Source organism: Monodon monoceros, unplaced genomic scaffold (genome assembly GCF_005190385.1).
Source record: "Monodon monoceros isolate NGI ecotype Baffin Bay Population unplaced genomic scaffold, NGI_Narwhal_1 Super_Scaffold_6, whole genome shotgun sequence".
Classification (NCBI taxonomy): domain Eukaryota; kingdom Metazoa; phylum Chordata; class Mammalia; order Artiodactyla; family Monodontidae; genus Monodon; species Monodon monoceros.
In genome coordinates, this window is record NW_021703783.1 from 74,771,866 (window position 1) to 74,796,602 (window position 24,737).

General features: G+C 40.8%; 1 protein-coding gene across 1 annotated transcript in view; it reads right to left on the minus strand.

The window, feature by feature from the left end:
• Positions 1–258: 258 nt before the first annotated feature.
• Positions 259–24,737, minus strand: part of TMCC3 (transmembrane and coiled-coil domain family 3) — a 350,901-nt gene continuing 326,422 nt past the window's right edge. Inside the window, exons 4-5 of the transcript XR_003791244.1 lie at positions 12,898–13,061; positions 259–911 (exon numbers count right to left, since the gene is read on the minus strand). The gene's annotated coding sequence lies outside the window, so the exon portion shown is untranslated. The remainder of the gene's footprint in view (positions 912–12,897; positions 13,062–24,737) is intronic.

Consider the following 24,737-nt stretch of genomic DNA (forward strand, 5'->3'; position numbering starts at 1 on the left):
CCACGACTTAGACCTGAGCACTCTTCTCTACCCAGATGATCTCTTCTAGTCCTGTAGCTTTAAATGCCTTGTATGTGTTGATAATTCCCAAATGTGTATCTCCCACCCCAGATATCAACATGCATTTCAGACTCATGTATGCAACTGCCTGTTTGACACAGGTTTCTAATAGGTATTTCAAAGAAAATAAATCTTAAACAGCTCCCGTCCTTCAGTCTTCCCTGCCTCAGCAAATGACAACATTGTCTAACCCAGACGCTCAAGCCAAAATCCCGGAGTCATCCTTGATTTCTGCCCTTTCCTCACACCCCACTGCTAATGTATAAACAAGTTATATCAGATTTATACCCCAAATCTATCTTAAATCCACCTCTTTTCATCTCCATTGCCATCACTCTTGCCAGCTTTAAAGCCTTCAATGGCTTCCCATTGCTCTTGGAATATGATTTGAGCTCCTGACTATAGCCTAGAAGACCCTACATGGTCTAGCCCCTCCTTCCTGCCTCAGTCTCCTATAGGTGTCCCCCACCATCACTCTTCTTTACTCGCAATATCGTCTTTTCCTTCCCTCAAACACATCAAGTTCTTTTTGCCTCTGGGATTTTGTAGTATAAACAATACGAACTGTCTCAAACTTCCCTCAGCTCATCTTCCTAGCTGGCTCTTTTTCATCCTTCACGTTTTAGCTCAAATATCTTCTTAGGGATTACCTTATCTAAAATGGGCTTCCTGTCGGAGTTTTCAACCACCCACGTCATTTTTATTAATAGCACTTACCAGTATCAGAAATCTTTACTGTCTTCGCCCCTCTCATTTATGTAAGCTCCATGGGGTCTGGGACCCCTACTGTCTTTTTCACTTCTACATTCTCAAAGCTTAGGAGCATATAGGACATGCTCAGTAAACACTCACTGATGGAGGAAAGGAAGGAAAAACAAAATTCAATGCCAGGTTCCCATCCCAGAATTATTTTACTCTAAAGCTGCTTTTAACTACCTCTCTATTTTTATTTATTCATTTATTATTTTTATTTCCTTTTTTAAACTGAGATATAATTGACATAAAATATCATGTTACTTTGAGGTGTATATCATAGTGATTTGATATTCATATGCATTTCAAAATGGTCACCATGATAAGTCTAGTTACCATCTGTCACCATACAAAGTTGTTACAATATTATTGACTATATTCTCTATGCTGTACATTACATCCCCATGACTTATTTATTTTATACTTGCAAGTCTGTACCTCTTAATCCCTTAACCTATTTTGCCCTCCACCCCAAGCTCTGTTCTCCGTATCTATGAGTCAGTGCCTGTTTCGTTTTTGCATTTATTTTGTTTTTAGGTTCCACATATAAATGAAATCATGTAGTAATTGCCTTTGTCTGACTTATTTCACTTAGCATAATATCCTCTAAGTCCATTCATGTTGTTGTAAATGGCAAGATTTCTTTCTTTTTCATGGCTGAGTAATATTCCTCTAGATAGATAGATAGATAGATAGACAGATAGATAGATAGATAGATATAGATAGATATGTATCTCACATCTTCTTTTTCCATTCATCTATTGATGGAAACTTAGGTTGCTTCCATATCTTAGCTATTGTAAATAGAGCTGCAATGAACATAGCGATGCATGTATCTATTCAACTTAGTGTTCTTGTTTTCTTCAGATAAATACCCAAAAGTGGAATTGCTGGATCATATGGTAATGCTATTTTTAATTTTTTGAGGAACTTCCAAAATATTTTCCATAGTGGCCATACCAATTTATATTCCCATCAACAGTGCATGATGGTTCCCTTTTCTCCACATTCTTAACAAGAGTTATTTGTGGTCATTTTGATATTTGCCATTCTGACATGTGTGAGGTGGTATCTTATTGTGAGTTCTATTTCCCTGATAATTAGTGATGTTGAGCATCTTTTCATGTGTCTGTTGGCCATTTGTATGTCTTTTTTGGAAAAATGTCTTTTCAGGTCCTCTGCCAATTTTTTAATCAAGTTGTTTGTCTTCTTGATATTAAGTTGTATAAGTTCTTTATATATTTTGGATATTAACCCCTTATCAGATATATAATTTACTAACAGCTCCCATCCAGTAGGTTGCCTTTTCGTTTTATTGATAATTTCCTTCACTGTGCAAAAAGCTTTTTAGTTTGATGTATTTAGTCCCATTTGTTTATTTTTGCTTTTGTTTCCCTTGCCTAAGGAGACAGGCCCAAAAATATATCACTAAGACTGATGCTAAAGAGTGTACTGCCCATGTTTTCTTCTAGGAGTTTTACGGTTTCGGTCTTACATTCAAGTCTTTAATCCTTTTTTTTTTTTTTTTTTTGCAGTACGCGGGTCTCTCACTGTTGTGGCCTCTCCCGTTGCGGAGCACAGGCTCCAGATGCGCAGGCTCAGTGGCCATGGCTCACGGGCCTAGCCGCTTCGTGGCATGTGGGATCTTCCCGGACCAGGGCACAAACCCGTGTCCCCTGCATCGGCAGGCAGACTCTCAACCACTGCGCCACCAGGGAAGCCCTTTAATCCATTTTTAAATTTATTTTTGTATATGGTGTAAGACAGTGGTCCAGTTTCATTCATTTGCATGTGGCTGTCCAGTTTTCCCAACACCATTTATTTTAAAAACTGTCGTTTTTCCACTGCATATTCTTGCCTCATTTGTAATAGATTAATTGACCCTATATGTGTGGGTTAATTTCTGAGGTCTTTATTCTATTTCATTGATCTATGTGTCTGTTTTCATGCCAGTACCAAACTGTTTTGATTACTATAACTTTGAAGTATAGTCTGAAATCAGGGAGTGTGACACTCCAGCTTTGTTCTTTTTTTCTCAAGATTGTTTTAGCTCTTCAGGGTCTTTTGTAGTTCCATACAAATTTTAGGATTGTTTTTTCTACTTCTGTGAAAAATGCCATGGTATTTTGATAGGGACTGCAGTGAACTTTTAGACTGCTTTTAGATAGTTTGACAATATTAATTCTTTCAATCCACAAGTGTGATATATATTTCCATTTATTTGTGTCATATTCAATTCCTTTCACCAATGTCTTAGAGTTTTCAGAGTGCAGGTCTTTCACCTTCTTGGTTACATTTATTCCTAAGTATTTTTTTTTTTGATGCAATTGTAAATGGGATTTTTTTCGCAATTTCTCTTTCTGATAGCTCACTATTAGTGTGTAGAAACACAACTGATTTCTGTATATTAATGTTGTATCCTACAACTTTGCTGAATTCATTTATTAGTTCTAACAGTTTTTTAGTGGAGTCTGTATATATATTATCATGCTATCTACAAATATTGACTGTTTTACTTCTTCCTTTCCAATCTGAATTCCTTTTACTTCTTTTTCTTGCTTAATTGCTGTGGCTAGGACTTCCAATACTATGTGGAATAAAAGTGGTCATAGTGGGCATCCTTGTCTTGTTCCTGATCTTAGAGGAAAAGCTTTCAGCTTTTCACTGTTGAGTATGATGTTAGCCGTGGGTATGTCATTTGTGGCTCTCATTATGTTGAGGTACATTCCTTCTATACCCACTTTGTTGAGAATTTTTATCATAAATCGCTGTTGAATTTTGTCAAATGTATTTTCTGCACCTATTGAGATGATCATATGATTTTTATTCTTTGTTTTGTTAATGTAGGATATCATGTTGATTGATTTACAGATGTTGAACCATCCTTGCATCCCTGGAATAAATCCCACTTAATCATGGTGTATGATCCTTTTAATGAATTGTTGAATTCAGTTTGCTAATATTTCACTGAGGATTTTCCTTCCTATTTTAGCTTTTCAAGATGATTTCCAGTTATATTATTTTGCTCTAACTGAAGACTAATGCCTGGGGGCTTCCCTGGTGGTGCAGTGGTTAAGAATCTGCCTGCCAATGCAGGGGACACGAGTTCGAGCCCTGGTCCGGGAAGATCCCACATGCCACGGAGCAACTAAGCCCGTGCACCACAGCTACTGAGCTTGTGCTCTAGAGCCCATGAGCCACAACTACTGAGCCCATGCACCACAACTACTGAAACCCACGTGCCTAGGGCCTGTGCTCCGTAACAAGAGAAGCCACCACAATGAGAAGCCCGCGCACCACAACAAAGAGTAGAAAGCCTGCGTGCAGCAACGAGGACCCAACGCAACCCAACAATAAATAAATAGATAGATAAATAAATAAATAAATAAAGCCTGACTCCCCCAAGACCCTAAGTTTGAGATGAGAGTGAAAGAAGATGGGCTGTGACAGAATGGAATTGGAAGAGCTCCCAAACAACTGCAAACCTACCTTATCCTACTATAAATTCTTTTAGCTTTGTGGGGGAGGAAAAAAAGATAGAGGACACTATGGCACAGTTTTTAATCCCTCAGAAATGAGGGTTGAATTCCTTGAAATAAGAAAACATAGTCCGCATCACGTCCTTCCCCACCAAATTCCCAAGGTGTTTAGGAAGTTGTTTATAAGCAAAGAACATTATTCCAAAATGTTAACTTTGGGGATAGAATTGACAATTATACCAGATTACTGCCTCTCATTTTCATTCATTGATTATTGACACCAAAATTATATCTAAATAACCCTTGAGGAAGAAAGACAGAAAGAAGGCACAGAATATCAAAACCTGAAGCATTAGGAGGCTAAGGACAGCCTGAGGAAATTACTGGATGTAGGGGAGGAAAAGTATCCTTTTCCTCTACGCTTCCAAGTTCTAGGCTGGGGACTCTGTAACAAAGACAAGTTAACAAGAGAAAAGCATACAAATTTAGTTAACATAAGTTTTACACAGCGTGGGAGGCTTCATAAGGAAGTGAAGACCTGACCTAGTGGTTAAACCTGAGTATTTTTATGGTAGGTTTGATGAAGTGTGGAAAGTCATGAAAAAATGTGATAGGACAAAGTGTGTCTGCAAAGCATAGTAAACTGGTGGTGACTTAGCAAGACCTGTTCATTCAGATTCTTCTCTGTGTCCTTTGTCTTCAGAGATAAGGATGCTCCTTTTCTCCAAGTTTAGGGAGGGCACCTCTCATATGAGGGGTTTATGACCTGCTTCAGTGGAAGGTCAGAAAATTCTTCCTGCACAGGGCATTTCTCAAATTCCTTCAACTTACAATAGTCAACATGCTAAGGCACCATATTTTATGTTAGGGCGTTCTCAACCGTGTCATGGATGTTTCTCACAGCTGATCCCCCTGCACTAACTCAAAATTGGTTGTAAAGTCCAGCCAGTTCCTAGGGGAAAGGAATAGGAAAAATGATTCAAGGATATTCTTCCACACAGAATATAATTTTAATTTATACAAGTTTCCAAAGAATCTAAATCTCAAATATCTCACTCTACTTCTGGCATCAAAAAGAAGCATGCCAAGGCCTGAGAGAGATAAATTATTATAATTTGCATTTTAGCTGGCTTTCAATAACCTTGGCTCCTGAGTCTTTTAAATGTCAAGGGTTTTAGCATTAAAACACTTAGCTTTCAACACTTTAGAAGCTCTCAGTGCTAATGTTTTTGTTTTGTATTTTAACTAACAGTTCTCTGGCTGAAGTCCTTCATCTTCAAAACACTTAAATTCCTAATACATAAAAAACTTGCAGGCAGTTTGAAGAGTTTGGGCCATAGTGATAGACTGAAAATGAAATTTGCTCTTGACCTTGATATTGACTTTGCTGTGACTGTACAAAAATCATTTATCTTCCTGCAGTTTCTGTTTTTTAATTATTAAACATTAAAAACTATATGGATATTATTTTGAGATCATTGGAGAAAATGGACGAGTCTAGGTTATTTGTAGGTATACTCATATCTAATCCAATTATGTAAATGCTATTTTAAAATATCTTTCTAATTCTGTACTATATAAGTTTCATACAATGAAAACAAAATTTAATTTGATAGTTTGTCAAAATCTAATATCTCCAGTTTCCTTTCAATTAGGGTGAAAGAGCCATACTAAAATTGAAATAATAGAATCTCCAGACTTAATTTTGTCCTTTCTTGTGGTGCACAGAACCATACCTCTTTACTCTGTCTGAAAAGTTTTCATTAGTCAAGGCTCCACTCTCATACCCCTAACCTTGGATCTACAAACACCACAATTTTATATGAAAAGACATTTTATATAAGAAAAAATACTAACATCAAAAAACATGAAAATTCTTATAAACAAAGAATGCAAACTAAAATTAGATAATTTTTTCACCTAGCCATCTGGCAAATATCAAAATTAAAATTGGCAAATATTAAAACATAGTTTTCATTATGGGCTAAGGTGTAAGGAAACAAGATTTTCATAGAATGCTAGTGGGTGTATATATTGTTAAGTCCTTTTTGAGGAGAAATTTGGTAATACCTATCACAAGTTTCTAATTGTACTTTGATCAGCATGGTAGTAGACAAAGATACAAAAATAAATATCAAGTGTCAGTGGGAATGTAAAGTCATTGGAACACTTTTACACTGCTGGTGGGAATGTAAGCTGGCCCGTCCACTTCTGAAAACAGTTTGATGTTATCTGATGAGGCTGAAGATGTGCATATCTTATGACCCAGCAGTTCCACTCCTGGGCATGTAGTCAAGAGAAACTCTTGTTCATATCCACACTGTTTGTAAGACCAAGAAAACAGAAACAATCCCCACTGTCAACCAACAGTGCAATAAATAAATAAACACAGCAGTGAAAATAGATGCTCTCAAGAACACTGTTGTGAGGAAATAGTAAGTCACAGAATAATGTATACAGGATGATTCCATTTGTATAAAGCTCAAAAACAAGCAAAAAACTAATTCATACGTAGTTTAGAGAAACAAATACATGTGGTAAAACTAAAAACAAGGTAAAGATGAGCATAAATTCAGGATAGTGGTTACCTCTGAGGGAGAGGAAGGAGCACAAGCTGGAAAGAGGCACACAAGAGACTCTAAAGGTAACAAAAATATTGAGTTTTTTCCCTTAAACTTGATGATGAGTTATGGGTGTTCGGTGAGAAATATGCTTCTTTTTACTTCATAAATATTTTTTTATCTAGTCAATGGTTAATAAAAACAATTTAAAAACTTAAACTAATTGTTAGTCAACATGAATACAATGATTTTGTTGATATAAAATTCTATACTTATTAGGTATATAAACTGCATAAAAGATGTTTGCAAGGGCATACTCTAATGTTATAATCACCATTATCACGTAGTGATTGAATTTGGGCTAATTTTGCTCTCTTTGTTTTACTTTACTATGTTGTTTGTTTTGTTTCATAAAGGACATGCATTCTTTTTTTTTTTTTCTTCCTTTTTTGCGGTATGCGGGCCTCTCACTGTTGTGGCCTCTCCCGTTGCGGAGCACAGGATCCGGACGCACAGGCTCCGGACGCTCAGGCTCAGCGGCCATGGCTCACGGGCCCAGCCGCTCCGCGGTATGTGTGATCCTCCCGGACGGGGGCACGAACCCGTGTCCCCTGCATCAGCAGGTGGACTCTCAACCACTGCGCCACCAGGGAAGGCCCATTCATTTTTATAAAGACAAAAAAGCTACTTTTTCAAAAAAGATAAAACTATTAGGGTGTTCATCACAGTATTATATATCAATATATTATATACTGAGAAGTAAAGAATTAACGTTATCCAAAGAGAGGTCTGGTCTTTGCTCTCAGCTTCTGTGAGGTAACCTCTAAGCCCTTGGAATGTCCTGCCTGGTAAGAGTGCCTTTGCCTATCTGGGGCCTTTGGGCCACACCAGATTGTCAGTGCTAACAATGAATTGACGGTTGGGGGCCTTGAGCCACACTGTATCAGCTTAAACCCTATAGGAGTTGGAGGCTAAGGTCAGCCAGGTAGGTAGTAGACCATATCTCTGTGACCAAGCCCCAGTAAAAAACTCTGGACATCAAGGCTCAAGTGAGCTTCCCTGGTGGGCAATGTTTATGGAGTATTGTCATGTACATTGTTTCTGAGAGGAGCTAGGGCTGCCCATGACTCCACTGGGAGAAGACAACTGGAAGCTTACTGCTTGGAACTCTCGTGGACTCTGCCCCATGTGCCTCTTTCCATGGTTGATTTTAATCTGCACTCTTCCACTCTAATAAACTATAAGCATGAGGGTAACAGCTTTCACCTAGTTCTGTCAGTCCTTCCAGCAAATTATTGAACCTCAGAGTGGTCTTGGGGACCTCCAAGCTTTCAGTTGGTATCAGAAGTGGCATTGGTCTTGAGGAGGCCCAAACTTTACACATATATATTATCAATTATAAGCAAAACAAACAAACCCTTGGAAGCCACCTAAATGTCTACCAACAGAAAATTAGTTAAATAAATTTTGGTATATTCATATCTTAGGACACTATTGTCATTAAAATCCTATAAAAGAGTATTCAAATGATATATTAAGAAAACAAGTACTAAGACAACAATATTTCTTTTTTAGTAAAATGTGTGTGTGTGTTTGTGTGTATAATTCTGTGAGGGTTGACTCAGACACAGATTCTGCCTTAAATAGAGTCCAATAACAGAGATTTTTTAATAAGTGCACATATTCATCCAAAATCCTCTCCCGAGTTCCCTGTGTCTGTGAATAGCACTCCCTTCTTTAGTTAACTTCTCTCCCTCTTACACCAATCATGTGGTTCCAGCGATATTACCAAGTTCTTAATGGTCCCATCCTCCTGCTCTTAGCCCATTAGTCTACAGTGGACCCCTAATCTAGGTTGGGCCTGTCATGGTATACTACCCCACTGGCCACAGTTGACTGGTTGGGGAATGAGTCAGCAAGAGCTCTACCACAGAACTTATTAAAAACAGTTGTAAAAAACTGAAGATAGGAAAAACCAGTTGTCCCTACATTGGAAATTTAGGAACGGCCAGTGGCAGTAAAGTTAGGAAAACAAACTGACAGAGAAAGTACAGCCAATTCTCAAAAAGGCATATAGTAGAGAGAATTTTAGAGTCATGGTCATGTTTGAGACTAGATCCAGTTTTCCTAAGACCGAACTGCATTCCCTTCCCTTTTGCCCGTTGGTTATACAAGCCTTCAATTATCTGATCTTTCCCATTATCTTTCCAATCAGTTTCCCTATTGCTTAGGCTTCTTGAGATGGAGTTATGTGCATTTAAGGGTATTAATTAATAAAAAATTGGCCAACTCAGAAACATGAAATATCTTTGACTTCTTTCTCTTATTTCCCACATATAAGCAATCACTAAGTTTTGTTTATATTCCCACATAATACCTCTACTATCTGGTCACTTCAGCCACTTCTCTCAATCTTCACTGCCATTGCCTTAGGTCAGGTCACCATCCCTCCTGCTCCCCTTCTCCCACTTTTTATTACAACAGCCTCCTAACTACCTCCTTATTCATTAATTCACTTATTCAGTAAATACGTATTGAGTGCCTAGTATATACCAAGCACTTTTTTAGGTGCTGAAGAGATAAGTAGTAAACAAAACAAAGCCCCTGTCTTCATGAGGGCTCTATACTCCTCATGTAGAGGATACAGTTAATTGATGAACAAATGTATAGTATAATATCTAATGGTGATAAGTGCTATGAAGAATCTATGCCCCAATATTGTAGTAATGGTCCCCAATCATGCCTCCCAGTATCCACACCCTTGAGTATTTTCCTCCCACAATGACTCTGGCTCAACTATATGACATGTTTTAGCCAACATGACATCAGCAAATGAGGTGCAAACAAGATACTGAAAAGTACTTGTGTAGTGGACTTGCTTTCTCTGGCTTCTGAGAATCCTTCTGCTACCATATGAACAAGTATTATCCCAGCCATTTCAACTATTCCAGCTAAGATCCTATACATGTGAATGAGGCCATTGAGACCATCTGGCCACAGCCAAACCAGCCCCAACCAGAAGAACTGCCCAACCAACCCACAGAATGTCAAAAAATAATAATGTTTGTCGTTTTAAGACACTAGGTTCGGGTATGGTTTGTTACACAGCAAAAGCTAACTAATAGAGCATTATAATGGAGCAGAGTGATGGGGAGCTGCTACTTAAATGGGGTAATCAGAGAAGTCCTCCTTGAAGAGATGACATTTGAACAGAGGACTGAATGAAGAGAGGAACTGAACCATCTGGCTATCTGAGGGAACAGCATTTCAGGTGGAGAGAACAGCATTTCAGGTGGAGAGAACAGCATTCCAGGCAGAGGGAATAGCATGTGAATAGCTTTGAGGCAGGAGCAATGCTTGGCATGTTAGAAATAGTAGGTTTGTCAATTGAGTTTAGTGTCCAAGGGAAAAGAGCAATAAGAAATTAGAGGTGGTTGTGGGGCATTCATATCTTGCTATTGCAAACAATGCTGAAGTTAATACATTTTTATAGATGTTTTGCATAAGCGACATTATAGCTATAAGGTAAGTTCACATAATTAAATGGCTGTGTCAAAAGGTTTGTGCTTTGGTATTTTTCACAAGTGTTGCTAGATTGCCTTCCATTAAGGTTGTAACAAGTTACTATGCCACCAGCAATATGTTACTTGCAATTATCAGAGTATTATCTAACGCATTGGTCTTTGCCAATCTGATAGGTGGAAAAATGGTTTTAATTTGCATGTTTCTTATGAATGAGGCTGAGCAATTATTTTACACACTTCAGAGCCATTTGTGGTTTTTTTCAATGAATTGCCTATTTATCTTATTTACCCATTTTTCTACTGGATTGTCAATCTTTTTCTAGTCCTTCACATACTAGGAAAACGAGGCTGTGCCTGTGATGGAGTCACATTTTGAAAAAAATCTGGCTGCTGTAAGGGATAGACTGATGGGGCAGGCATGGCAGCTGGCAGACCTGTTAGGAGGTTACCCTAATGATCCAGGTAAAAGAAGATGGTGGCCAGGGTTAGAAATGTAGAGGTAGAGATGGTGAGAAGTGGTCAGACTCAGGAGAATATTGTAATAATATCTAATGTTTATTGAAGGTTTACTTTGTATTAGGCACTGTGATAATGACCCTATAAGCATTTTCTCATTCTACTTTGCCAATAATTCTATGAGGGAGGTGCAATTTTCTTCCACTTACAGAAGCAGGTTAAGTGGGTTTGACTCCAAAGCCCAAGTTCTTACCCATGATGCTATACTCTCCATAGCCTCCTACAGCCTGTAGTCCTGCAATCCATTCTCTCTGAGTCAAAGTGATCTTTCTGAAATGCAAATGTGTTCTTGTCGCTCTCTTGCTTAAACACCCTAAGGTGGCTCCCCAAGCCTTAGGCATCCAGAGTCTGCAGAGCTTTCAAGATTTAGCCCCAGTTAACTGTTGCTACGCCTCCCCACCGGGGCTCCTCCATCCCCTTACACAGAACTGCTCATAGTTTGGAGCCCAGGACACTGCGCTCCACCGTCAGACCCAGGCTGTGGCCTCCTCCATCAACAATATCCTTCCCAATCCCCAGACTTTCCCAGACTAAGTCGCACTGGCCCTTCAGTCTCAGCTTAGACATTGGCTCCTCTGGGAAACTGTGCAGGAAATACACTTCCTCAAAAAAAAATCCTGGGTTAGGTGGCCCTTGTATGTTTTACCAAAGGATCCTGTAGTCTCCCCTTCACTAGTATCCATAACTACTGTCCATAACTAGTGTCCATAATTTCCCCACAATTCCTCCCAACTGGACTATAAACAGAATGGAGACAGAAGCAATATTTACTTTTTTCTTAAATATTTCTATACAATGATTTTAAAAGGTAAAAAGACTTAGGTTTAGGTAAAACGATTTACATTGCTTACACATCAGAGTATAACACGGTATTCCCTCACTATCTACGAGAGAATGATTCCAGGACACTCCCACCCCACCCCCGCCACTGCCCTGCCCTGCGGTTACCAAAGTCTGAGGATGCTCAAGTCCCTTACCTAAAATGGCATAATATTTGCATATAACCTACACACATTTTCCTGCATACTTTACATCAACTCTAGATTGCTTATAATACCTAAATACAACGTACATGCTATGTACATAGTTGCCAGTGTGTGCCAAATTCAAGTCTTGCTCTTTGGAAATTTATGGAATTTTAAATATTTTCAATTCATGATTAGTTGACTCTTCAGATGGTATGAAAGTTTCACTGTACAGTGAAAAGTCTCTTTCCCCTCCCCATCATCCCCCATTGACTTTGTTTTCTTCCTTTACAAGTAGCTATTATAGTTTCTGTTTACCCACCTGAAAAACGTTTGTGCGTGATCCAAGACTAAATATATATGTGTATGTGTGCGTGTGTGTATTCATTTCTCCTGCAAACATTCCACACAAATGGTAGCATACTATACACATTTTTTCTGCACCTTTTTTTTACTTAGAATATATTGGGGACCTTTCCGCATCAATACATAAGGAGCTTCTTCTTCTCTGTGTGTGTATGTGTGTGTGGGGAAGGCATGAACTACATTTTGTTCACTGTTACATTCCTCACTGCCTCAGCACAGGGTCTGGCACATGCTAGAGTTTTATATGACTGTTTTATTGAATTGAATTAAATTACAATATAGGAAGTTGATAATAGTAAGTGCCGAGGATATAAAAATGACTAATAAGCACACAAAAACATGCTCATCACCATTATTCAGCAGGGATATGCCTATTGAAAGCACAGTGAGATTTTACTACCCACCCACCAGAAAGGCTAAAATAAATAAAATGAAATATCTGGCAACAGCAGGTGTTGGCTAAGACATGTACAAATGGAGCTCTTCTACTGCTAGTGAGAATGTAAATAAACTGATACAGCCACTTTGGAAAACTGTTGATAATAACCACTATAGCATAATTCATATGCATGAGTTATGACACAGCAACTCTATTCCTCCATATATGTCCATCAGAAATGCTACATATATTCACCAAAAGACACATACAAGTAAGTATGCAATAATGGCTTACCCTTGCCCAAACACAGGTTTGCTTCTTGAGCAGCTCCTAGGAGGTAACTTCTAAGCCCTTGGAAGGTCTTGACTGGGGGCTTTAGGATATTCCAGATCATCTATGCCAGGGGTCCTCAACCCCCCTGGACCGCATATTGGTACTGGTCCGCGGCCTGTTAGGAACTGAACCACACAGCAGGAGGTGAGCGGCAAGCGAGCAAAGCTTCATCTGCTGCTCCCCATCGCTCACATTGCCGCCTGAACGATCCCCCCACCCCCCATCCATGGAAAAATTGTCTCCCACGAAACTGGTCCCTGGTGCCAAAAAGGTTGGGGATCACTGATCTATGCTAGCAATGTGATTTATGGTCAGGGCCTCGGGCCACATGGTATCAGATTGACCTCTGGAGGACTTGGAGATTAATGACACTCACATGGGCAGTCACCATATCTACATGACCCCCAATAAAGTCTCTGGACACCAAGGCTGGGGTGAGCTTCCCTGGTTGGCAATAATCCACACATATTGCCACACATCACTGCTGGGAGAAGCAAGTGCTGTCACTGGGAGAGGACAACAGAAGCTCACACCTGGAACTCTCCTGGACTCTGCCCTATGAACCTTTTCCCATTGATGATTTTAATTTGTGTTCTTTCACTATAATAAACCATAACTGAGTATAATAGCTTTCTTTCTGAGATCTGTGAGTCCTTCTAGTGAATTATTGAACCAGATGGTGGTCTTGGGTACTTTCCCAATGGCCATGAGAATATTCACAGAAGCATCACTCATAAAAGACAAAAACTGGAAACAACCCAAAAGAAAACAGTTAAATAAATTGTGGTATATTCATACAATGGAATGCTCTACAGCAAGAAAATAAACAAACTATAACTACATGCGACAGTATGGATGAACCTCTCAAACATAATATTGAGCAAAAGAAGCCACATAAAGGAGTATAAGTGTATGATCTTATTTATAGAAGGTCCAAAAATTAAGCTATGGTGATAGAAGTCAGAATAAGGTTGCTTTTAGAATGGAGCAGAGAGAGAGAAAGCAAGCTCTCTAGTGTCTCTTCTTATAAAGGCACTAATCCCATTCAGGAGGACTCCATTCTCATGACCTAATCACTTCCCCGAGGCCCCACCTCCTAATACCGTCACATTGCGGGTTAGGATTTCAAAATATGCATTGGCAGAGGTGGAGCCACAACATTTACTCCACAGCACAGGGAGAGGGCACAGGGTTGTTTCTGGGGCACTGGTAATGCTCTGATTTCTGATCGGGATGGTGGTTACAAGGATGCATTCACTTTGTAAAAGTTCATCAAGCTTGACACAGGATTTGTGCGCTTTTCTGTAAGTATATTATACCTCAACAACAAGTTCACTCCCCTACACACCTATTATAATGCCAGTGAAAGAAAAAACGAAAGGGAGAGAGGGAGAGGGAGAGGGAAGGAGGGAAGAGAAGAAGGAAGCGCACTGGCAAGGGTGCAGAGTAACTAGAATGCATTGCTGGATGGGCATGCAAAACGGTACAGCCACTTTGGAGGGCAGTTTGACAGTTTCTTACAAAGTTAAACATGCATGTACCATGTAACCCAGCAATTCCGCTCCAAAGTGTCACCCAAGAGAAAGGAAAACTTACAGTCACACAAAAACTTGTATACAGGGACTTCCCTGGTGGTGCAGCGGTTAAGAATCCGCCTGCCAGTGCAGGGGACACGGGTTCCAGCCCTGGTCCAGGAAGATCCCACGTGCCGTGGAGCAACTAAGCCCGTGCGCCACAACTACTGAGCCTGCGCTCTAGAACACGTGAGCCACAACTACTGAAGCCCGCGTGCCTAGAGCCAGTGCTCCACGACAAGAGAAGCCACCGCAATGAGGAGCATGTGCACCGCAACGAAGAGCAGCCCCCGCTCGCTGCCAACTAGAGAAAGCCCGCGCACAGCAAGGAAGACCCAATACAGCAATAAATAAATAAATTAGGGCTTTCCTGGTGGCGCAGAGGTTGGGAGTCCGCCTGCCGATGCAGGGGACACGGGTTCGTGCCCCGGTCCGGGAGGATCCCACAGGCCGCGGAGCGACTAGGCCCGTGAGCCACGGCCGCTGAGCCTGCGCGTCCGGAGCCTGTGCTCCGCAACGCGAGAGGCCACAACAGTGAGAGGCCCGCGTACCGCAAAAAAAAAATCAATTAAAAACAAAAAAACTTGTATACAAACGAGCAGCTTTGCTCATTATCTTAAAAAAAACTGGAAGAACCCAAATGTTCTTCAACATGTGAATGGATAAATGAACTGTGATGCATCCAATAAAGGGATACTATTGTTGTACTCAGCGCTGAAAAGCAGTGAACTGCTGATCCATGCACCGACCTGGATGAATTTCATGCAAGTGGAAGAAGTCAGACTCAAAAGGCAACACATGGTATGATTCAATTTATGTGACAGACCAGGTTGCCTAGGTTTTTGGAAGGGGTTGACTGCAAAGGGGCACAAGGGAATTATTGGGGGTTGGATATGTTATATAACTTCATTATGGTCCTTGTGGTTATACCACTAAATGTGTTCGCCAAAACTCAGAACTGTACACTAAAACTTAGGGTGACTTTTACTGTACAAAAAGTATACCTTGGTAAGTCTGACTAAAAGATACATAAAAATGTTCAAAGCTTGCTTTAAAATAATAACAGTAGGTGCCACAAGAGATGTAAGGATGAAGCACAGAATATGGAAATTTTATTTCCAAGTGAGAATCAGGAAGGCTTCATGGAAATGTGCATATTTAAGCTGGGCCTGCAATGTAAATAATATCTGGGCCATCACGATTTTGAAGAACTAATTTCCAACTTGAATTTATAGGAGAAAATATCAGAGAAGATCAGATTTATGCACCTTTGCCATTAGTACATCCCACAGCGACACAAACCAACTAGAATCTGAGAGTCACTCAGCCCAACCTGTCATCACACAACAGTCACACTGCTTCTGCTTAAGAAATGGTTCAGGGGCTTAAAAAAGAAGAGTACTTGGGTCTTCCAGGGAGTTCCAAACTTCCTCCACAATGTTTATCCCTTCAGAGTAAGAAGAAATGACCCATTAATAACAAAAGCTAACACTCACACAGCACTTACTATGCACTAGACCCTGTTCATCATTTTATATATATATTTATATAATATGTATAACATACTTAATATATATAAAGTATATGTATAAAACAAATATATAACATATAAAAATTGACAAATATGCATGTATATGATACATGTATATATTTATACAATATAAATATGTGTATATTTATATACATTTATATACAGATATAATTTTATATATTTAATATATAATTTATTAATATGGTTAATACATTAAAAGTATATGTATAAAATAATATGTAATATATAAATTTTTTAAAATTGAAATTTTTTTGTATCGATATATGCGTTCGTGTATATGTATATATTATGTATAATCAATCCTCACGACAACACTATGAGGTAGGTAATTTTACTACCAACCTCATTTTACAGACGGGAGACTGAAGAATGGTGTGGTTAAGGAACGCACTCAGGGTGTGACATTCATAAGCGGTGGAGCCGGAACTGGAACCTGAGCAGCCTGGCTCCAGAGCCCCTGTCCTGACCACCGAGCCCTCCACACACAAGCGCAGCTGGAGTTAGATCCCTTTCGAAGCCCTAGCTCTGCGCCTGGTGTGGAAGGAGACACTCACTTCCTGGCTGCCCTTCCACAGTCCTAAGTGTAGAGGGCAAAGCCGCCAGGAGAAGCTCCTTTCTCCATGGAAATTCAGCTGCCCCCAGTGACCAGAGCTGTCTCTGCTAAGTGATAAGGAAGCCTGCATCACCAGCTGGAAGCGATTTAGCAGAGCGGCTCACAAGTGCTAACCAGAGTCAGACAGCCTTCCCTTACACCCTGCCTTCCCCCTTCAGTCACTCAGGGACTCGGAGCAAGGGATTTCTTAACCTCTCTGTGCTTAGGCTTCTTTTTCTGCCATGGAAGAAAACTAAGACTACCTGCCAAGTGAGATAATACAAGTAGAAACTTAGAACAGTGCCTGGCACAGTCAGTGCTTCCGAAATGCTATTATAATAAGTCGGCTGCTTGTGGAAAACATTTCCCCTGTGGTCCTGACATTGTGAAGGCCATCCTTCCCACCCCCTGGCTTTATTGAGATGCACTTGACATATACCATTGTGTAAGTGTAATGTGTAACAACCTGTTGATTTGACACCCTTACATATTGCAGAATGATTACCGCCACAGACTTAGATGACACCTCCATCCCATCATATAATTACCATTTCTTTTCTGTGGTAAGAACACTTAAGATCTACTCTTTCAGCAACTTTCAAGTATATAATACAGTATTAGTAGCTACAATCACCATGCTGTATGTTAGATCCCCAAAACAAGCTAATCGTGTAGCTGGAAGTTTGTACCCGTTTACCAATATCTCCCCATTTCCCCCAGCACCCCCGGCCCCTGGTAACCACCACTCTACTCCCTGTTGCTCTGAGTTTGGCTTTTTATGGATTCCACATAAAAGGGCAGGAAGGCCTCCCTTGACCTGTTGGCTGCTGTCTACCTTGACCTGTTGGCCACTCTCTCTTTCTGCCTCCGACAAAGGTCTTTTTCTGTCCTGCTGTCAGTCTAGGGCAGCTTCTCCACTGCTTTAGCCCTGCCAGTGGTTTTCCCAATCACTTCCTCCGCCTGCACTTTTTCCTTTTTCTAGCAATCATCACGTTCTCCTTCACTTCAAAAATCCAGCATTAAAAAATCATTGGCTCCTTTCCTTTTCCCATCTCACACCGCTGTACTGTGTCCCTCAGGAACAGGAGTCTAGGCACAACTGCAGGCTGGGATAGGGAACAGGAAAATGAATTCTTTTGTGGCAACATTTTCCTTGATGCTGTTTTCAGAAGGGGAAGGCTGCACTTTCTGCTCCCTGCAGCTCTGTGTCAGGGCTATGATTTCAGGCCTTTTTATTATTATTATTTTGTTTTTGCGGTACGCGGGCCTCTCACTATTGTGGCCTCTCCCGTTGCGGAGCACAGGCTCCGGACGCGCAGGCTCAGCGGCCACGGCTCATGGACCCAGCCGCTCCACGGCCTGTGGGATCTTCCCGGACCGGGGCACGAACCCGTGTCCCCTGCATCGGCAGGCGGACTCTCAACCACTGCGCCACCAGGGAAGCCCTCAGGCCTTTTTAAGACTGCAAATAGGTCTGACCCATCTGGCAAATCTCAAAGTCAGCTTTCCTAGAGTACACCACTGCTTCGAACTGGAGTCATTGAAATTCAACTTCCCCCCTGACCTGGAGGAGAACAGACACCCCAGTGTTGTTTAAATGTTCAAACCAAGATCCTGATGCTGCTGATGAGAAGGAGGTGAGCAGGAGGGGACGCGAGAGGAGATTCAGTTTTCCTGGATCATTTGCATATTGTGTAATGTACTAGAAGAATTAATTTGGAAGAACCCTTTGAACCTGAAAGAATGTCCCCAAAGTAAGTCTGGGTTTTTAAAAAAACTCTGTACTCCTCTTCCTCCTCATTTAAAATTTCACTTCTCTCTATGAGGCAGATACAATCCTTTAGCCATCCCTGTACCTTCTCCTTTCTTCCATGTCATCAAAATCGATTTACAGAGTCTTGATAGCGTCTGAAAAGCTCACATATTTGCTTTCTCACCTCTCCGGCAGCCCAGCATGGGCATGTGACCTAATTCAGGCAACGAAATATGGCAAAATCGAATAAAGGGGCTCTAAGAAATATTTCTTTCCTAATAAAAATGGGGCACATGAAGAGAAAGGCCCCCGCCCCTTGTTTGTTGGCACATGTCTGCCTGCATGTGATGTCTGGTCTTCATCCTTTCTCTTAAATGCAGGACCCTTCCCCTGGGGTCAGGCCTGGCTCTGTGCCCGCCCTTAGAAATCTCAATCACACATGGTTCCACCTATCACCTCCCTGCACTGTTTCAACAAATATTTATTGAGCACCTACCTTGTGCCATATTCTAGAAGCTAGAACAAGACAGGTGAGGTCTCGACTCTCATGAAATTTAATCTAGTGGGCTCCTCCTAGCACAATGTCTTCAATTGTCTCCACTGGACACTTTTGTTTGATGGTCCCACCATCCCTGACACGGCACATCTGAAGTCAAATTCACTCTCTTTTTTTCCAAAACTGACTTCCCCAGCACCCTCCATTTCTTTTGAGTCATTGAGTCTACTCCTGTTGAGTGCCAGGGGCCGGAGCTACAAAGATACATAATCGCCTCTGATGCACGCAAATAATCACAGTACACTGTAAGATGTGCCGCAGTAGAGGTATGTCCAAGATAGGTGGGAGGAGGAAGTGCTGAACTCTTCTGAGGCAGCCAGAGAAGGAGAAAATGCGGACAGTAAGAAGGGACTGAGCCGAAAACTGAACCTTGGAAAGTACTAATAGAGGGCAGAACAGTGTCAAATGCAGCAGATAATAAGGCCCGAAAAGATCTTTGGCTTGGTAAACAAGGAGTGAGTGATCTTGGTGAGAACAGTTTCCATGGAGCGGTGGGTTAGTCTGTGGTAGGGGGAAGAATGAACGGAAAGCGGTGAGGAGGACTACTTTTATATTCTCAGCCTCTAGCCTCCCTTCCGGTAACAGTCTTGATTTTCCTTTGGGACCACCCCTCTCCCTCTGTCAGTGGTTGGGTGGAGTTGGCCCCACCCCCAGGGCCAGAATCTAGCCAATCAGATCACCACATATCCATTGCCATGGAGATACGCTCAGGGATGGGTTCATGATTAAACCTGGACCAAGAGAAATCAGCTGGTGAAAGTCTCAGGAAAGAAGTGCTCTGTCCTACACCAGTTGGAAGCCCAGGCTCGTATCCCGTCAGAGCTGGACGACTGCACCAGTCTTTTCACTGGTCCCCTTGACTCCTAATTCTTCACACTGACCAAAGCTTCCAAGCTGTTCTTTTCAGCATTGCTTTCACATTATTCAAAAACTCTTGAGAAGCCACTATTAAATTCCTTGCATCTAATGCTTCAATTCATACTCTACAACCTGTATCAAATTTACCTTTCCTTTCACCTTCCTGTCATCAAGGCTTTAATTATCTTCCCTCTTCCTGGGCTGCCCACCCCTTTCCTTTCTATTATTCAAACCTTCTCATCTCTCAGTGTCCCAGCTCAAATGCCATCTTCCCTGACTCGCATTTGGCATCAGTATGAATTGATGGTAGTTTTTGGAAAACATGATTTATTGTGTAGTTACCTCTCATTTTACATATTAGTTTTTTCTCTCCCAAATTACCTCGGAGAGAAGTTAAAGACAAAGACTGTGTCAAATTATTGGTATACTGTGTAGCATTTATGACAGGGCTCTGCACAGGCAGCACTCAAAAATTTTCATAGAATGATTAATAGACATTTCCCAGTTCGGCAGTGGAAATGGAGCTGATGTAGAAATGCAATTTAAATGATGAGAAGAGACGTGGTCAGCAGGCACGAGGGGAAAAAGCTTAATGGATGCAAACAGTCTGGTCAGGAAGACAAAGCTTGCAATGTGAAAAATGGAAAGTTCTTGTATAAAGCCAAACTTGACAAGGCAAGGAGACAAACCCAAACACAGGATGGGGACCACGGGGACAAGCTCTGAAAACTCTGGATGATCTGTGAGCCAAAGGGAAACCCTAGGAAAAGCTAAGTGACCTAGTTGAAGGAATCAATGCTGTGACCTCAGCAGTGAGGTCTCAGATGACTCAGGGGGTAGAAGATAAAGGATCCTTGGAAGTACCACCCATTGGACTTAGGACACTTACTTTCTTACTCTCTTCAACTCTCTCCCTTTGGGAGAATAAAGGAAAGCTCTCAGAACTGACTTCCCAATTTATGTGGAAGAGTGATGAGGAACCAGTCTTGATAAGGACCCAGGAGACCTCCCCATTGTCATTCTTTTTTTTTTTTTTTTTTGCGGTACGCGGGCCTCTCACTGTTGTGGCCTCTCCCATTGCGGAGTACAGGCTCCGGACGCGCAGGCTCAGCGGCCATGGCTCACGGGCCCAGCCGCTCCGCGGCATGTGGGATCTTCCCGGACCGGGGCACAAACCCGTGTCCCCTGCATCGGCAGGCGGACTCTCAACCACTGCGTCACCAGGGAAGCCCAAGTACAAGTTTTTATGTGAACATATATTTTCAATTCTCTCGAGTATATACCTAAGAGTGTCACATTATCTTAGGGTTTTTTTTTCATATATATATATTTTTGAAAACTGAACATTTTAAGTAATATAATGAAATAACTCTGGAAATACCAGGTTTTGTTGGTGTTCTCGCTCCCGACTGTTGTTGTCTGGGGACTTTCTGAGCTAATCTATAAAGTCTATTCTTTGTTGTATGTGGCCACTAAAGTATCTGCTTGGTGTAGTGGCCAATTTCTTTAAATGCCTAGAGCCAAGAAGTTCCCCAGCCTTTGTTGAACGGCTCTGTGTGCACACTGGGGCATGCTTTCAACACTCAGTTGAAAGGCAGTTCACAACTCCACCTTGGCCTTCACTTACTGCTGACACAGAGCCTCAAGGTGAGCCAGAAGGGAGAGCGCAGGCCCCCCTCATGCCTACCTGAGCTCGCACACAGCCCTCGTCACATGCACAACCGTAGCATGCACACGGCCTTCTAGATTCCTAGTAATATCTTGGAGCTTTTCAAAGCCCTCTGTAGGCATCGTATTCCCTGGACTTTTGTTCAAGCTTTTGGTTATGGTTTGCCCAAAGTTATCCAACACCTGAAGCAGCCAGTGATTTTGCCTCTGACTGCTCCTGAAAACACCCCTGGGGAAAGGCTCTTCATGCTGGGCAACCTCTGGATGAAGTCAAATAAAGACAGCCTTGTACGTGGGATCTTCCAGCGAACCAACCACCAGACAGGTCAAATAATGACACTCTCTGGAGATGGGGCTTTGAAGGAGCTCCAGCCCTGTTCTGCTTCCTCTGGTGGCTGCCAGGCTACTGGTTTTCAACATGATTGTGTGATGTTCGTTTTCAAGGCTACTGCAGAACCGGGAAGAAGAAGATGGAATACAACTAATTAAAATGCCACAAAGCTCACTGCTTTTACTGAAATCCAGTCACTTTTCTTGAATCAACATTCTCTGGTTGATTCTGACAATTTTCCCAGTTTTCTCATTGCTTTAATGGGACTGAGGATTTTTTAGAAGTCTTTACTCTGCTATTTTCTCAGACATCACTCACAGGTTTTGTTTTTGTTTTTGCTTTTAAATGGTGCATAATTATTGACTATATTCCCCACACTGTACATTTTATTACCTTGAATCATTTATTTTGCAACTGGAAGTCTGTACCTCTTAAACCTCCCTCACCTATTTCTCCCCTCCCCACAACTCCCTCTCCTCTGGAAACCCACCTGTTTGTTTTCTGTATCTGATTCTGTTTTGTTTATTTGTTTTATTTTTTAGATTCCACATATAAGTGAAATCATACAGTGTTTGTCTTTTTCTGTCTGACGTTTTTCACTTAGCATAGTATCCTCTAGGTCCACCCATGCTGTCACAAATGGCAAGATTTCATTATTTTTTATGGCTGAATAATATTTCATTGTGTGTGTATATATACATATATATATATACACACATACATACATACATACCACATATTCTTTATCCATTCATCTATTGATGGGCACTTAGGTTGCTTTCATATCTTGGCTATTATAAATAATGCTGCAGTGAACAGAGGGGTGCATATATCTTTTCTAATTAGTGTTTTTGTTTTCTTTGGATAAACACCCAGAAGTGGAAATGCTGGATCATATGGTAGTTCTATCTTTAATTTCTTGAGGAATCTACATACTGTTTTCCATCGTGGCTGCACCAATTTACAATCCCATCAACAGTGCTCAAGAGTTCCCTTTTCTTTATATCCTCACCAACACCTGTTATTTGTGGTCATTTTTTTTTTTTTTGTGGTACGTGGGCCTCTCACTGTTGTGGCCTCTCCCGTTGCGGAGCACAGGCTCTGGACGCGCAGGCTCAGTGGCCATGGCTCACGGGCCCAGCCGCTCCGTGGCATGTGGGATCTTCCCAGACCGGGGCATGAACCCGTGTCCCCTGAATCGGCAAGCGGACTCTAAGCCACTGCGCCACCAGGGAAGCCCTGTGGTCTTTTTGATAATTGCCGCTCTGAAAGGTGTGAGGTGATATCTCATTGTGGTTTTGATTTGCATTTCCCTGATGATTAGTGATGTTGAGCATCTTTTTATGTAACTGTTGGCCATCTGTATGTCTTCTTTGGAAAAATGTCTACTCATATCCTCTGCCCATTTTTTGATTGAGTTGTTTGGGTTTTCTGATGTTGAGTTGTATGAGTTCTTTGTAATATTTTGGGTATAAAGCCCTTATTGGATATATCATTTGCAAATATCTTCTCTCATTCAGTAGGCAGTCTTTTCATTTTGTTGATAGTTTCCTTTGCTGAGCAAAAACTTTTTTGTTTGATGTAGTCTCATTTGTTTATTGTTGCTTTTGTTTCCCTTGCCTGAGGTGACATATCCAAAAAATACAGCTAAGACCAATGTTTTCTTCTAGAAATTTTGTGGTTTCAGGTCTTACACTTAACTCTCTAATCTATTTTCAATTTATTTTTGTAAATAGTGTGAGAAAGTAGTCTAGCTTGATTCTTTTGCATGTAGCTGTCCAGTTTTCCCAACACCCTTTAGTGAAGAGGCTGTATTTTCCCCATTGTATATCCTTGCCTCCTTTGTCATAGATTAATTGCCCATATACAAGTGGGTTCATTTCTGGGCCCTCTATTCTGTTCCATTTATCTAATGTGTCTGCTTTTGTATCAGTACCATACAGTTTTGATTACTGTAGCTTTGTAGTATAATTTGAAACCAGGGAGCATGCTACCTCCAGCTTTATTCCTCTTTCTCAATATTGTTTTGGCTATTTGGGATCTTTAGTGTTTCCATACAAATTTTAGAATTATTTGTTCTAGTTTTGTGAAAAATGCCATTGGTATTTTGATAGGGATTGCATTGAATTTGTATGGATAGATTGCTTTGGGTAGTATGGACATTTTAACAAAATATTAATTCTTCCAATCCATGAGCACAGTATATCTCTCCATTTGTTTGTGTCATCTTCAATTTCTTTCATCAGTGTCTTATAGTTTTCTGAGTATAGATCTTTCATCTCCTTAGTTAGGTTTTATTTCTAGGTATTTTATTCTTTTTGATGTAATTATAAATGGGATTGTTTTCTTAATTTCTCTTTCTGATAGTTCGTTCTTAGTGTATAGAGATGCAACAGATTTCTGTATATTGATTTTGTATCCTACAACTTTACCAAATTCATTGATGAGTTCTAGGAGTTATTTGGTGGCATCTTTAGGATTTTCTATATATAGTATTAATATTATGTCACCTGTAAACAGTGACAGTTTTACTTCTTCCATTCCAATTTGAATTCCTTTTATTTCTCTTCCTTGTCTAATTGCTGTGGCTAGGACTTCCAATACTATGCTGAAGAAGACTGGTGAGAGTAGGCATCCTTGTCTTGTTCCTAATCTTAGAGGAAATGCTTTCAGTTTATCACTGTTGAGTATGATGTTATCTGTGAGCGTGTCATGTATGGCCACTATTATGTTGAGGTACATTCTCTCTATACCCACTTTGTTGAGAGTTTTTATCATAAATGGATGTTGAATTTTGTCAGACACTTTTTCTGCATCTATTGATATGAGATGGACGTATGATTTTTATTCTTTAATTTGTTAATGTGGTTGATTTGCAGATATTGAACTATCCTTGCACCCCTGAGATAAATCCCAC